This window comes from Ixodes scapularis, unplaced genomic scaffold (genome assembly GCF_016920785.2).
Source record: "Ixodes scapularis isolate PalLabHiFi unplaced genomic scaffold, ASM1692078v2 PGA_scaffold3__209_contigs__length_174095766, whole genome shotgun sequence".
Taxonomy (NCBI): Eukaryota; Metazoa; Arthropoda; class Arachnida; order Ixodida; family Ixodidae; genus Ixodes; species Ixodes scapularis.
The window spans coordinates 131,660,334-131,675,200 of NW_024609868.1; the positions used below are offsets into that span (position 1 = coordinate 131,660,334).

General features: G+C 43.3%; 1 non-coding gene across 1 annotated transcript; it reads right to left on the reverse strand.

Moving 5' to 3' along the window:
- Positions 1–13,893: 13,893 nt before the first annotated feature.
- Trnag-gcc lies at positions 13,894–13,964 on the reverse strand. The gene has a single exon. It is a non-coding gene; the product is annotated as a tRNA-Gly (tRNA).
- Positions 13,965–14,867: the final 903 nt, after the last annotated feature.

The window sequence follows — 14,867 nt, forward strand, 5'->3', positions numbered from 1 at the left end:
TATAGTCGTCCGTACATTTCCAAGGTTGGTTTCTCTGCAGTGCTACACTAATTTGCATAAGAATTTAGAAACCCTTTATGGGGTAACGATGAAAACGCGTTTGCAATCCTACACGAATTGTGATAGGAATATTGTATATAGCAAGTGTTTGCTAAATCCTCATTTGCGTGAAGCCTATTTTTCTTGCTTTAAATTGGGCCCTGCATCATAACTATATATATATATAGGGTGTTTTTTTTTAGCTGCACCAAATTTTCAAAAAAAGAAGAGCTGCGTTAGGGCACTTAATTTATGCCATTAGCATACCCGACCTGGCGCCCACATGGAACCAAGTATTTTATGCAACTAGGCGACACTAATTAACGGAGATCTCTTAATTCTCTTTTTAATGATTGTTTTTAGAGGGCCTATTGCATTTACGAAATTGAAGCCCAACCTTAATATGCTCCAACCCCACAGCGAAGTAAAGGCACAAACAATTTCTGCGCGCGTTTCTGGCTAAATTATTTCATTGCCGCTGGCTCTTTCAAACCGAAACTGACCAGAACAGGAGAGTCGATGACTTCGGTATCTCCTTTGCAATACGCTGCTCACTCCTTAGTGTTTTGCTTACCGCGGCAGGTGTCATGTAGGCGTCTGCGGTCGGCGTCAACTGCGCTGTGTCATATCCCTTGACCTGTGGGCGAGGCGACGCTTTCGTTGGTACGATAAATGCTGTTGCATGCATTACCAGCGGCCGGCAACGTTAGACGAGCTTCCTGCATTTTATTTGGGAAAAAATATTTTTTCCATGCTGGAGACTTCTGCTAGCTATTATTTGCAACCGCTGCTTTATTTCTAAATTCTTGCTTTTCGATGCATTCAACTAGCCAGGTTTCGTTTTAAAGAACAGTGTAATCATGCTTCTGTAATATCACTGGTTGGCCCCTCTGGCAGTTAAATTACTGTAGCGTGAAACAAAATCATCTTTCTTTGTTCTATGTTCTATGGGCTCTTAATAAATGAGGAAGAAGCCTTGCACCGGCGTTCTGGCTCACGTTACGGTAGTCCTGTGCTGTGTGCGGCACAGTGTGAATACGGTATCGGCGCTTTTTCAAGTGTAGCTCGAACAGGGCACTGTTGAGAACTAAGCTTTGCTGCCTCACTTAGAGCCCCAAATAATACTGAAAGAATAAACAGAGGGACGGACAGAACAACGCATCTTTCGTGCTTTCGTGCCTCTGTCCGTCCAGCTCTCTGTTTATTCCACTGTCCGTCCCTCTGCTTATTATTTCAGTATTATTTAGTTTACCAACACGCTGCCGTCTAACTTAGAGCCCCAAATTAGCACTTTTCACAGCACCAGTATTTTCTTCGGAAAGCTTTTAGTTAGTCAAGAAAATCAGGAAAAAATATGGCTCAGCGCGTTTTTGGTACTTAAAAAAAAAAAAAGCTTGGCAGCCAAAGTTATTTGGGCATGTGATCAGCCACCTAGCGTTTTCCACCGCCTGGCCACTTTATGAAGTTGGAAACAGTTGCGTTCAAAGTAAGTGCTCGAATTGGAGTCCATCTACAGAAACGCACATCATCAGTCGGCTTCGCATGGAAAACAACACGCGCTCGAGCATTTCAGGCTGAACTGCGGCACAGGCGCCGAAGATTCTTTGTTTCAGGTTGTCCACGCTGGTCGGTTCCGTGGCGTAGACTTCATTCTTCACATAACCCCAAAGAAAAACAATCTAACGGGCTCAGATCTGGTGATCGTGCCGGCCACGGAACTGGACGACTGCGTCCAATCTACTGCTCTAGAAAATTTCGGTGTAGAAATCGAACAGCACGCGAAGAAGAATGCCCTTGAGCGCCGTCCTGTTGAAACCACGTCTCCTTCAGCACTCTGAGAGGCAGGCCGGCAATAAACTCTTCCACGACTCCTAAAAAATTCTCTCCGTGTATAGTTTTTCGTTCAGTGTGCCGTCAAAGAAATATGGGCCAATGATTTTATCATTAAATACTCCACACCATACGTTAATAGACCATCCCACTTGATGTTTGTGCTGACGGAACCAACGAGGATTTACGCTTGCCCAGTAATGGGCATAGTGGAGGTTCACCATTGAATTTCTGCAGAATTGAGCCTCATCACTCGGAATAGCTTTTTCCAAGAATCCAGGATCCCGGTCCATTTCAATCAGGGCCAAATTGCAAAAGTCCAGTCGTCGTTGAAAGTCACTGCCACGTAGCTTTCGGTGCAGGCTAACGTGAAACGGATGCATGCGATGCTTCACAAGCCCTTTCCGCACTGTAGAGATCGTTGTCCCTGAAGACCTCGCAATTTCGCGCACGCTTGCTTCAGGCTTAGCTGTTAAGTACGCGAGAACGTGAGTATCGAATTCGCGGACATATTTTTTCTGTCTTCGCCCACTTACCACCGTGCCACATGATGCAAACTTGTTGAAGACGCGTATGAAGGAAGTGTGGGCAGGAACGAAGCGACCTGGGTGCTGAGTGGCATAAAGTTGCGTAGCATGACGAGCATTCTTTTACATAGTTAAATATGCGATCACCATATCTGTTTTTTCTTCAACCGAAAGCCTTGTCGCAATGAGCGACGCCATTCAGATGTGTTTCCTGCCATAGTGAGAGAAAGAAAGGCACAGCACTATTAATCGCTTAGCGCCTGTGTTATTTGTAGCCTTCGTCCTTCCAAAGAGATGGGTGCCAATCTGTGTTTTTTGCAACAGAGGAGCAAGTGACGCAGCGTTCGTCGCTTTGTAGCAACATTGGCACAAGTCTTCAGAGCAGCTTTTATCATATGAACGAAAGGAAAGGGTAGCGTCACGATGCCCGCTGGGACAGCGTGATTTACACCTGCCGCGGTGAGCAAAACACTAAGGAGAGAGCAACGTATTGCAATAGCGCTGACCGTAGTGCCTGCATCACAGGTGACGTCACTGCTGTGATGTCAAGCGAGGGCGCAGATATCGACGCCATTGAAGCTCGTGTTCTGGTCAGTTTCGGTTTGAAAGAGCGTACGGGAATGAAATAATTTAGCCAGAAACGCGCGCAGAAATTGTTTGTGCCTTGACTTCGCTGTGGGGTTGGAGCATATTAAGTCTGGCTTCAATTTCGTAAATGCAATAGGCCCTCTAGAAACAATAATTAAAAAGTGAATTAAGAGATCTCCGTTAATTAGCCGCCTAGTTGCCAAAAATACTTTGTTCCTAGTGGGTGCCAGGTCGGGTATGCTAATGGCATAACTAAAAGTGCCCTAACGCAGCTCTTTTTTTTTTGAAAATTTGGTGGAGCTAAAAAAAACACCGTGATTACAGGGTGTTTTTTTTTAATCTTAACCAAATTTTTAAGAACAAACCCTGAAAGCTAGGTTAATGCAGTCTGCGCAGGTGAGTTATACGGCCAGGGGGACATAGTATAGGGGGTTAATCGTAACGATCAGTTGGCTAATTAGTTAAAATTCGTTAATTAATTTTTAATTAATATAAATAGACAGATCGTTCCAATTGGAAACTTGCTTAGCGTCATCGAAAACCACTAAATCAGTAATTTCAGAAAGACTTTGAACGCGTGAGAAGCGCAGTAGAGCACTAAAGTTACCGCTCGTGGAGCAGGTACAAGGCTGGGGCTAGATAAGAGACGGAAAAATTGCGCGCTTACCGCAACCGCTAGCTTTGTACCTGCTCCACGAGTGGTAACTTTAGTGCACTACTACGCTTCTCTCGCGCTAAAAATCTTTCTGAAAATTACTGATTTAGTTGTTTTCGATGACGCTGAGCAAGTTTTTAATTTGAACTATATGGCCATTTTCATTAATTAAAAAGTTCATTACCGAGTTTTATCTAAGTTAATTACCGAACTTTATCTAATTAGCCGACCGATCGTTACGATTAGCCTTGTATATTATGTCCCCTTGGCCGTATAACTCACCTGCGCAGATCGAATTAATCTAGCTTTCATGGTTAAAAAAAATTATGTTAAGCTTAAAATAAAACATCATATATATATATATATGTATATATATATATATATATATATATATATATATATATATATATATATATATATATATATATATTTATTAAATCGCAAATTCAAGTTTTACATTTGAAGAGAAGGACCTTAGCGAGACACTGAAATTAGAAAAAAAAACATTAGTTGAACGGGTATACTTGCTGGCAGTTTTTTTTAATATTTTCGCACAAAACGGTTTGTTTTAGCAATATTTGCGTTGTTATAGGCTATTTAGGTGAGGTAGCCGTGCTCTAAGCCCCGCCCATAACGAAAGCTTCTTACTACAGTCGGTTACAAGTTAAGAAGGTAGGAGAAGCTCCTCCCATAAGCGTGATGCGCCCGTTTCAAATCCATCCGCAGTCGAAAGAATAGTTCCCTAAAAACGCCTCTTTTTCCGCTTCAATGAATCGATAATCAATCAATCAGAGTTACGTTGTGTTTCCCAAACAGCTTTAGGGGCATTTTTAGGGTTACACTTCACATTATAAAACAGCACTGAACTAAACAAACTACATGGCAATCCTAACCACAATACTATACTTGAACTTTTTAAAAAGGTAGAAAAAAGTCCACGTTAGGGTTGAAATACTTGTTGTACGTGAGCAGGGATGGGCAAAATACATGCAAATATGTATCGAAATACTAATACAAAATACTTCGTCAAAAATGTATTCAATTACAAATCTAATTACATTTCCAGAAAAGTATTTAAATACAAGATACAAATACAACCAAATGTATTTGGTCTCCTCCAAATACTTTTCCAAATACATTCCTCAAAATTTGCGTCAGCGACTTCAGGGCACCTGTAACGGGTTTCTGGGTATCTCATTTTAGTTGGCATCGCACACTCGGGAGTTACTGTGCGAGGCTCTAGCAACGTAAGAGAAATATAATCACAAAAAATATAATCAGCTTGGACGTAATAGGTGAAAAAAGTACAGAGCTTCAAGCCGCTTTTTTTGTCGATTACATTTTGGTATAGACCAACAAAGAACCGAGACGACCAAGACGCGCAGCACTAGCTAGAGAATTTTTTATTGTTGCAACTCGCACCAGTTACAAAAATCTGGACGACCCGCGCATTTAGAATCTTCCAGGCAAAAATATGGAGGGAAATCAGGCTGGAAAGCATCACAAGTTGTCACAGGCACTTATTTAGCCAGTCTGCCTGTGAACGTCGATTTCGTCACTATTCTTGCCCTGGACTAGCACCGTAATCACAGTCACTAGACGCATGTGCTTGATTGAGAGACACTGCATTCGGTGCAGAACGTAGTTTTCTTCCTGTTCTGGAGAGTGACAATAAATTTGAGGGATGTATTTTCGCCCACAAAATTGTATTTTATTACAATTGTATTTGAAATAACCACGTTTTAGTATTTAAATACACTCGTCAAATACATTACCCAATTTGTAATTAAATACAAATACAAAATACACAAAGTATTTGAAATACTGCCCATCCCTGTACGTGAGCATCATCCGTGCCAGCGGGGGACAGGCCTCTAATGGCTACAGAGTGATGCCAACTTGTCTCCGACCCCACTTTTTAAGGAAGCGACCTTTGTATTCGTCGGAAAGGAAATCGAGCCCCTGAAAGTGGCCATTGTATACATCGGAGGGAAAACCTAACCCTCAAAGTGTGTTTGTTTGTTTTTTACGTCAGAGGGGGAAAATTCTAATATCTCTCTCGTGGGTTGCACAACGCTTGGAGGTAATTTTTTTGTTGTTTTCAACTTATTCGACCTTGTTTTACAAGCTACTTACTTTTTTGTAGTCCAACGTCTAGGGTTGGCCCACTTTATTTGTGAATTCCAGCCAGGTTATCTGCATCTCAGACACCCTTTTATTTGAGTCAGCTTTCTGCGAGCACTTTGAAAATGGTAATATTCTTCCTTTCTTTTTCATCCTGTTTTTCCCCCATCAGGGCGCATCTTATCTCAAGCAGATATTTTTACAAATAAACATAATTGTGGCTGACCTAGACTTGATATTCTGGGCTTGAGGAGAGAGTGAAACTTGTGAGTGGGGCCATAGCGCGGCTAACTTAGTACTCTGCCCTTCGCTGCCCGTGGCATGAGCGGACGTCTGTCTGGAGAAAACCGGAGTAAACTGCAGTTGGTTCGTGCTCCGGGCGTTCTTGAACGGCACCAAGAAAGGTACACACGGCCAACGTGCGTTTACATTTCCTATTTTTAACGGACGTTCTTATTATTTGTTGTTATGAGTGTCCTTTTTTTTCAATTACTTATATTTATACATTGGAAACATTTTATTTTTATTCACCAACGTATCAACCAGGCTCGGGCTGTTCAGAACCAAAGGAAGATGAATATCGAGCCAAATCTTATTTACTATTTAGTTATCACTTCACTGTGGCAACTATGTTTTGCTATCGTCTGGCAGTATATGCCGGCACAGTAAGATGGACATAAATCAATCCTTATTCTAGTTTTGGCTCGATGTATGATGACTTCTCCAGCTTTGCGATTTCGACACTGGAGAATTTTAGTCGATCGGTCCGATGACTTCAAAAACGATACCCGATACTCCGCCGCCGCCTTTGCGCATTCATCATATCGTTATCGGGGGCATCGGAGGCGTCGGAACGATCCACAAAAACTCGAATATCAGGCAACGGCTGTAACGAGGAAGCTTTGCTCTATCTCCGAGGTAAATAGTACTTCCAATGCTTCCCTGAAAAAAAAAAAAAAGTCAATGCAGAGCACAAAACATTCGTGCGACACAATATGCCACTCCCTTCTAGTGCCTCAGTTCAAGGGTGTTCAGCGTAGCAGTCGACATATAGAGTAACAAATACCGCAAAATGTCTGACGAGACTTTCGAGAGCCAGCTGTTGCTCAAAATACTTGAGGTCATTAAATGGAACAGGTTGCAACAAAAAGTGCTTCAATAACCCTCTTCCCTTTGTTTCTTAATTGAAGACAATATTGTTGAAAGTAACGCCACGAAAGTAACGGATTACTTTTTGGGGTAACGGTCACTTAATTTTATGGTAGCGTACTTGTAACTGTAATAAATAACAACTCAGCCTTGAGTAATTGTAAAAATAATTCCTTACTATTTTTCAGTAACCTGTACAAGTCTGCTAATGCCCCTCGCGGGTCTCTTTAATACTGATGTGTCATACACAATTATATCGTCACTTCAAGATTACTTTTGGATATGTCTCCGGCAAATACATGAAGCACCGGTTGGCTCCGCTGTAATTGTTTTGAGAAGGCTCGCCGTGGAGCTCTGAGGTGTCGTGCATAGGCTTTATGGTTAGGTAAAACGAAACAATGTCGCCTCCACGACATTACTAGTGACAAGTGCAGTGTGGCGCCACGAGCGGCAGAGGGGAGTTGAGGCGAGTTGTCAAGGCCTCAGCTATGGTGTGATATATATTCAACATTCTACTCGTAACGTTTTGAATTGCTCAACTGCTGATATTTTCGGCGATATTGAGGCCAACCTTGGACTCAACGATGCCAAGCTTGATCAAATACTTCAAAAACTGAACACTATTTTTTGAAAATGCAAGGCATCAGAAAGAGACCACGGGCAAACCAAACCTACTCACGTAGAAGATCTTAGACTTAACAAACAGTGTCTCTAAACTAGGAAGTGCGGTAGGCGAGATCGCGGCAGTACAAACGGAAATAAGGCGCTCAAAAGAGGTGAATACAGAAATTTAAAAAAAAAATCCAGCAAATGTCTTCAAAATATGAATAAATTGATGGATTGCATGGTGCCGCAGACGTGCTAGAAAACCAAATGAGAAGTAACCTGCTTATCAAAGGAATTCCTGAAGAAGGGAATGAGTCATGGTCGCAGACAGAGCGTATCGCACGCAGTTTCTTTTCAGACTGTTTGCAGATAAACGCCGGTGACATTGAACGAGCACACCGCTTTGGTCAAAGGAGAGAACTTTCACATTCCCATTATTGTTAAATTTCTAAACTTCAAAAACAAGAAATACTTTATGGGGCTTCGAGGCTGAAGTGAACTGACAGTCCTCGAGTTTGGATCGAGGAGAACAACTCACCAAGAGTAAGGCTAATTCGGAAGAAGGTATGGGCTTTGGGGAAATCGGTTCGAACTACAAACGACAGGATAAACCTGGTTTATGATAAACTTTCTGTGAACAACCTGATGTACATGTATGATGCCGAAACTGATAGAGTACTACTTATCCCGAGAGAGCCTAGAGCCAGTGATGCGTTACATGTGCGTCCGCAGTGACGCAACAGCAATCGCAAGCCCCCAAAACCCGTTGCCCCGGGAGGCAATGACGCCCTCTTTCTTTTTTTGGGGGGCCAATTTGAGAAGCCTTCTATCAAAGCAGGATGAGCAAGTGGGCAACATCGTTTCTTGTTCACCCGAAGTAACCATTAAGGCCAAAACATGGCTATCCGATACGAATCCAAGCTCTGGATTACTACAAACACAAATTTCAACACATTTATAAAGACCGCGCGGTGCTATCATTGTGGTCCTCAGGGACATAACCTGCACTGTGCTGCCCGCTGACTCGCCTCTTGAGACCCTTTGGGTGTCTACGTCTGGTGTTTCTTTTCGAAATGTTACAGTCGGTGTTTGCTATCGCCCGCCTGATTCAACCAGCGAACTTGGGAATGAATTAACCAATATCTTCGAACATACTCAATCAAAGTATCCACGTTCAGTAATTGTTTTGGCTGCTGATTTAAATTATTCAGGAATTGATTGGGCCTCGATGTGTGTACCACCTGTTCACGAAAAAAAGGGTCTGCAAGCTTAATTAGTCTATTAAATTATGTTTCCAATTAAACAACTCGTCAGTCAGCCTATGCCAGGTGAGGCCGTACTGGACCTTGTTTGTTCCTCACACACCGAAAACATGACTGTGCGTAGTATTGATGAAATTAGCGACCATAGTCTTGATTACTGTGAGAGCTACGAGAGTCGATTTTAGAAATGTCATATGATTATTCTAAGGCAAATAGCGGTGCTATCAAGGACTCTTTGTCGAATTTTCTGGCGCAATATGTAAGCAAGTGCCACGCATGCCTAGTCGAAGACAATTGGCAATTTATAAAAAAAATGAACTAATACTGATACGTGAAAACTTTATCCCGAAATTTACCCCAAGTGAGAACTGTCTCTGGTTTTCGCTAAGTGTAAAACGAGTGATCTCAAAAATGAAAAGACTGTTCAGAAAAGCCAAATTTTCGAGTACGGAGCATGACTGGCAATTGTATGAAGAGGGCGCACGTCTATGCAAGAACAAGATACGAAATGCAACGTATCTTTTTTTAACCATGACTTGCCTAGCATATAAAGAACAGACTTCATGAAGTTATGGCGCGTAGTAAACCCCAAAGAAAATAATCAATTTCCTCCGCTCCAGGTAGGAGACGCAAGATTCTTAAAGCACCTTTGAATCAGCCTCAAAACTCAACACCTTTTTTGGTGAAGTGTTTACCGATGAACTTCCTTTAATTGAGTTATCTGGCACAAAGTTAAGTGTTGAAATGGGTCCCCCCTCCCCTCGCGTCGGCTTCCAGTGAAGTTCGGTAAACGGGGAAACGACTCACTCGTTTCCGGTAACATTTCCAGCAAAACCAAATAGTCTGGAAAACGAAAGTGGCTGCCGGTGACATTCCAGCGAAATCCGAAATCCTGCTACCGGTGAAGTTCCAGCGAAATTCGTTTGCCGGAAAATATTCCAGCAAACACTGGTAAACTACGCTGGTTTCAAATGAAAGTGGATGAAACTTGATCAGTTTTTACCGGATGTTACTGGAAGTGCACCAGGTGTCACTGGAGGTTCACCGATGTCACTGGAAGTTTATGCCGGATTTTCCAATAGGGTAGCACTTGTACATTTCTTCTGCATTACTTTTTAATCACTCAGAACTTATTACAGGCTGGTGTGCATGACCATGCATCATGTTACGCGTTATTGAGCTGTGTTAACGTGATTATATTTCATTTCACATTTTCATACAATTACAATTATTGCGACTATGATGACATTCTGTGTACACCCTCTATGTAATGTCCCTGTGCACTCTAAGAAAAAGTGAGCACCCCCCCTCGTCATCGTGCGTTTTGACGGCTGTAACTACCCCACAGGCTTACTTAAATACCCCCTGGGCTCGAGCCATTGAGAGTTAGCACCCTGTTGGCAGGTGACAAGCATGGGGTAGTCACGTTTTATAAACTCTTGAATTGAACATTCAAGTGCATGCAGTCGTTCAATAGTAAAAGTCACTTCAAAAATTTTAAAAAAGTACTTGAAACTTGTTTTCTTTGTGCGTTGGTTATCATTTATTCAAATTTGAACCGGTCGAAACAAGCGTGTGGCTCAGTTCGCCTAAACTGGCAGAAAACAAACAAGTACAGGCAACCTTGGTAGGCACCTGCTAAAACCCGAGGCAGATAAAAAGTATCGCGGTTGTCCTTTTTGGTTCCGTCGCGGGTTTTACCATGCACAGCAGTAAACAGCTGGCAGCTGGCGTCGTGCTCGAGGAATTTAACCAAATCTCTAGAAAAGCACAGGAAGCTACGCACAGGCGCGAGTTGACTTGAATGTTCGCCGGACGAGATACTCTCGTCGTCTTTTATTGTGCGGTTCAGTAAAGAGCGTGCTCTCAATAAAGGTGTGATCGGTCAGTTCTGCGTGCAGATCAGTTGCAAATGGCCTCCTCGGTTCCGCCGAACTTGCGCGCCTGTCGTACCCAATTTTTTTTGCTTTCAAGTGCAGTGAAGTATGAAGCATTGAACACCACGACTGAGGCCGGACAGGACGAACGTACACAGATATCTGGGATCATGTCCGTGTATTTCACTATTTCTCTGTCTCGAGGTGCATGATTCGCCTTCTCTGGTTCATTTGGCACATTTCATCGAGCATACTCGATAAAAAAATGCTTCAAACAAGGCCGGTTCAGACACTAGCGTTTGACAGCGTTGCGTCGAGAACCGAAAGCCACTCACCGGCACGTCTGCGCTTCGTATCAAGCGTGGAATCCAATTCAAGGAATCATCTTGGCACGCGATATAAGCAGCAAGGATGTCCTGATTTCTTGCTGCCGCAACGCAGTCAGACGCACGGAGTCAAACGCTACTGTCTCAACCAGGATTTAGATAATTTAGCATAGGTATTTCGCGTTCGTTGCAGATGAAGGCACGGGCCCGAAAGCAGCAATTCTGCACTGTCCTCTTGGCGCGAGCGCGAGCGCATAGAACGCATATTTAGCGAAAAGAAGAAAACTGAAATAACGCTCCGGGGAGGACCGGCGGACGGGCTTCGCTGGAATCACCTGCGCGTGCCCAGTGTACTGAACGTGTACCCAACCGCCGCTAAAGTGAGTCTAAATATGTAAAAAGAAAAAAGAAAATGCATCAGTGTGTTCAGAAAGTTGTTATTGCAGAAATATGTTTCGATAATTAATACAATTAATTAAGCAGGCTTCTGTGTACTTAAAGAGTAGGCTAGTGAGAAAACGAAACTGATCAAAATGTGACGTATAGCAACTATTCAAATTTATTTATAACCTGCAGTTCACTTTTGCAATGGCCCTACATTAGAGATACGAGCGCTTTCCTAAGGTGAGTAGAGGAAAAGAATATATACGCTAAATCTTGCACAGTCTGTTCGTATTTATGCAAAATATGACAGTGGTCACCATCCTAATCGGTCACAGAAAATACAGCAGTATATAAGCTGGTGGTGTCGACGAGAGGTGTATATAGGAATGTAGAGTGTCAATATTTGATGTGTATCTTGTGCTGTTTCTGAATGCGTTGATGTATAAAATGCTGTGATGCCTGTATGTCGCGTATGGGTGAAGTGTGGAGTGGGATACGGCTCTTCTGGCGAGGCGCTCAGAGCAAGAATTGCTGGTTTCTTTCTTTTCTTTAGTTTGAGCGCTGTCCGTTAAGTGGCGCGTGTCGTCGCCCAATTCAAGGAGTCGCGCGTTTATGTGTTTACTTATTTGAGTAAAAAACATGGAGGCGATCCATGGCTCCACGTAGCTGCCACAAAGGGTTCGGTCTGGTTCGGTTCTCGGCCTCTCGTCCAAATGGGATCCGTCCCATAGCCAGTTGAATGCGTGTTCCGTGCGGTGAATAGCGTCAAGTGCGTGCAGAGACGCGGTGAGGATTACCAGGGACTTGAAAGTGGATAACGAATGCTAACAGGTGAGCAGGAGCGTTGAACGATCGGAACCGACGCCACTTAATTCGGTGATGCTTCGCCTCGCCGCTGTCAACCGAAAACGCCGGATCACTTGCGTCAAGCACAGCAAGCAGATGCTCTGTTCAATAAAGACATCATTCCATTTGTCGGTATTTTGTTTCTTTCTTTGAATGTTTTCTGGCCGCGAAGTAAATGCAGCCGGCCTCGCGAAAGCAATTGCGGACAAACCCCCTCGAATGCCCCCCCCCCCCCCCCCCCTCCACACATCGTCGCCCCTACTCATATTAGGTGCGGTGCCGGTGCTTCGAGGCGCATTTTGGAGAGCTTTGTGCGCACGGAAGTACGCACTTGAGAATCGTATTTTAGCAAAAAGCAGTCCAGCTCGCTAGGCCTTACTGGTATTGCTCCACTGTCGCTTGCCAGCCGCCATGTTGTTTTTAGGGGTGCTCACTGTGATTACCTGCTGATTGCGTGCCGTGTGACTGCCCATGGGGTTGTTAGTATAACGAAGGGGGGGTAGCGATATCTGTGACGGCTTCTGACTACCCCAAGTGTAGTACCCTACGACTACCCTTTTCTTGAGAGTGTGGGCCATTAAAGTTAATTAAATTTAAAAAAAAAATACTGTATATATATTATATACAGTATTTTTTAAATATATATATATATATATATTTATATATATATATATATATTTATATTCACTTTGGCCTCAACGTACCTCGGAATTCCAAGAAAACTGTGAGAGGAGGCTGTGATAGTACCGCGATCAACGCGGTGCGGCGATTCGGCTCATATTGGCCGCGAAAGTACGATCCGGAGACATCACGGAGTATTCCAAACAACGTTACTTAAACAAAAAAGTTAGTGTACGTGACTAGAATAACTAGTTGCGTCGGCCGGAAATCGAGCCCGGACCACCCTCGTGGCAGTCGGATATCCTAACACTGAACCATGACGCCTGCGAAGACGCAGCGCGGCGGCGGATGGTTGAAAAGTGACCCGTTAACCTGGAGAATAACTGTGTGAGTGGTCTGTGCGTACGCAAATTACCGACATCCGTGTTCCAAAAAACTTGTACGCTTCCGTTCTGCCTTTCGTACAGAGACAGTGTATCTGCAGTTATAGATAATTAAGCAACGGTGTAGAGCAGACGGTGTAAGGCGGCGAACTAGACGGACCGGAAGCCACGACATAGAAACATTAGGCCTCCGTTCGGTGTTCGGCTAGCGGCCAAGCGAAACCAGAGAGGCTTACAGTGGGGCGTGAATATTGCGCTAGGATAGGATTTTTTTTTTACATTATTCTTTATATGTTTTTCATATACGTACTTTGAGAAAGTGTATCTGGGAGTTTTTCCCTCCATGAACTGCGAAGTCCGCTGTAAAAATTACCTATTTTTTATTTCTTAAATTTTGTTTTTAGAGTAGTATGGTATACTGCTCTAAAAACGTAGGGGTGCATCCGTAGGGGTGTACGTAGGGGTGCATCTGTTTTTTTTTTGTTTTTTTTTGTGTTTGTGTTTTTTTGTACGATATCCTTTGTAGGATATCCGGGGACCACGAAACTTTCGAATTCCAACATACCACGGCACATCTCCTAAAAAAAAAATGTAAGTAGTTTTGCACACGAATGGAGTTCCGAACCGAACCCATGAGATATCTTTATCGACCCGTTTAATTATCTAAACAAAAAACTGCGTCGGCCGGGAATCGAGCCCGGGCCACCCGCGTGGCAGGCGAGTATTCTACCACTGAACCACCGACGCTACGGATACGTGAGTAAGACGATTACGTCGTCCAGCTGCTCGAGCGGCTGCTTAAATTAAGCCGCTGCCGTCCACGGATCCGCTGAAGGTCCCGCCTTCATTGGAGATTTTTTCTTTGGTCCTAATGCTGAGCCAATGCCGCAGATTTTTTTTGTCCAAAGACTTAAATGTTATTTTACAGAAACACAACAACCAGAAAGTGTCCGCAATTCCATCCGTCCGCCCGCCCGCCAACGCGTTTCCCCTCTTAATTTGTCGGTGGAATTGAACTGGTCTATAATAACTATAAAATAATACAAAAATAAAGTGCTTCATTAGTTATTGTGACCCGGGAAGCGTTTTTCGGATTAATTTAGATGGAATTTTGAATTCTATTGTATATACAAAAATGAAGGTCATTCACACAACGATTTGACAGCCTTACATCACGTCAAGTAACAACATTTCATAACGTCCGGTCACGTGGTAGAGTGTAAGGACAAAGTGTCACGGGACTCCGTGAAGTAACATGACCAGACGTCGCGTGACGTCAGATGAATAACGTCACGTGACATTTCGAAGTTACGAACTGATGTCTCGTGATGTCTTGACCTGACACAGTGATGTCACGTAATGTCATAATACCACGGTGCATCACAACTCGACACCTTCTCGTCACGCCATGTTGCTACATCCCATGACAACAGCTCGCTTAATGTTAAGAATTACAAGATACGTTCTTCGCTACCTGCACCGAATTTATTGTGTATTCTAATAAAATAGTAACTATCGCTCTTAGGTACTTCAGTGCAAGGGTTATTGGACTTTTCACTTAAAGGTCGCTGCGAATTTTTTTTTTTAATCTATTTGAACTTTTATGTTTCTCCGGATTAAGAGCAGTGAAGAGTCATTGGGACGTATACA